The following is a 1,760-nucleotide window of genomic DNA, read 5'->3' as shown; positions in this document are numbered from 1 at the left end:
CTGATGTCCCTGCTAACAACACAACACAAAGGTGAGTAGCCTGACTGAGCAGTGACAGCTAAGGCACCTTTCCCCTCTTTAAGCGGCTGGAATATGGACCCTGATGTTCTCGGGGACAGGAACTGACATTGAAAGGATTGCAGACAGAGCTGCACTGCCTTTGCGTTGTCACCATCAGGAAAAATAAAACTTGATTCTCTGACCGGGAATCGAACCCGGGCTGCGGCGGTGAAAGCGCTGAATCCTAACCACTAGACAACCAGGGACATCGGTGGATGAGTGTGCATCGTTTCTTAATGGTACAACTTCTGGCTTTTTTTTTTCTTTCTACGACGGTTGTTTCTCCTGCAAAATGACTGAATCATCGTGTTTTACAGCACAGAAAGAGGCTCAACATCCCGGTTTCCAGCCTTTGCCCATAGCCTTGTGCACTACGAGACGATGGACTGGCTGTTTGAGATGTTCACGTTCTCTTGGGGAACTGGGCCGCATGTTCACCCTCAGAAGGTAACACACAGAGACATTTCCCAGAAGGTGACAAAGGCCTCAGCAGAGATCAACCCCCAGAAAGTAGGATTTCATCCATTTGGGTTCTATAGTCCCATTTCACACTTCAAAACCAGAATCTGATGACAGCAAAGAAATAAAGCATTCGGCCGCTCCCCTCTCTGTGTTTATCCCCCATTGTTTCCTTGTCAACCTGCAGCTTATAATACCTCACCTCACTGCTGGCCTGTGGGGAAATGAGATTGTCATAATTTCAGACAATATTGAATGTCCTCTTTTAGATGTTGGATGCCGCAGTTGTACAAACATTCTCATCTCCTCCAGTTGGAAGTAAACTCATGGCTGGTGCTTTACAAGACCATTGCTTTCAATACTGCGCTACAGAGCGAAGGCTGTGCCCTGTAAGGTAGGGTTTCATGCATTAGAAACTGCAATGTAATAGATGGCAGGATAGTCTGTGCATTATAAACCAAGACAATGCGACAAAACCGTGATGGAGCTGAAGGAATCATGTGCAGAAGGATGAGAGATGCAATGCTGAATCAGGCAGTGACCAGGGTGATAGAGATATACCTCTTCCCTCACAGTCTGCTGATTAGGATTCAGTGCCTTCACTGCCATTGCATGTTCATGGTTATTATTTGCAATAGTAACTATGAAATATTGACTGATCTTTGAAGCAGAATTATGTCATAGAAAAGGCGGTATCAGTTCAATCCACATTACAGTTCTACATCAGCAATGTCAGCTACAATTGCCTGACGTGCAATTTGTTTCAGACGAGAACAAGGGGGAGGTTGGGAAAAGTGAAGGGCAATGGTGGTTTGTGAGAGGTGACTGTGGGCCAAATGGAGCCAGGCTCAGTGTGGGTGCTGAAGACTGGCTTTTCCTGTTTACCCTGGTATACAGATCGCTCTGGAGCCACCAAGGTGTGTCAGGATGGCCGAGTGGTCTAAGGTGCCAGACTCAAAGAATAGACTCCTTCCATTGTAAAGCCGTGTGTTCTCGTCTCCACCTGGAGGCGTGGGTTCAAATCCCACTTCTGACAACGACTGCCCCTTTGTTTGTTGTCCTTTGTAAATATCACTGAGGTTCAGTGTCCCGATGGGATCTACCTGTTTTAAAGCAAAATTTGCTCCGGTCAGTTTTGCAGCTTTATATTAACATAATGCAGTTTTGGAGGAGAAGGAGACAGATCAGCCCATCAAGTCTGCTCTGCTATTAAATGAGCGGATAATCCTTATCTGATAATC

General features: G+C 46.1%; 1 non-coding gene across 1 annotated transcript; it reads left to right on the top strand.

The window, feature by feature from the left end:
• The first annotated feature begins 1,440 nt into the window (after window positions 1-1,440).
• trnal-caa (transfer RNA leucine (anticodon CAA)) lies at window positions 1,441-1,555 on the top strand. The gene is made up of 2 exons: window positions 1,441-1,478; window positions 1,521-1,555. It is a non-coding gene; the product is annotated as a tRNA-Leu (tRNA).
• Window positions 1,556-1,760: the final 205 nt, after the last annotated feature.

Source organism: Stegostoma tigrinum, unplaced genomic scaffold (assembly GCF_030684315.1).
Source record: "Stegostoma tigrinum isolate sSteTig4 unplaced genomic scaffold, sSteTig4.hap1 scaffold_57, whole genome shotgun sequence".
NCBI classification, from domain to species: Eukaryota; Metazoa; Chordata; class Chondrichthyes; order Orectolobiformes; family Stegostomatidae; genus Stegostoma; species Stegostoma tigrinum.
The sequence above is the reverse complement of the archived record's forward strand: the minus strand, read 5'-3'. Positions and strand labels throughout refer to the sequence as shown.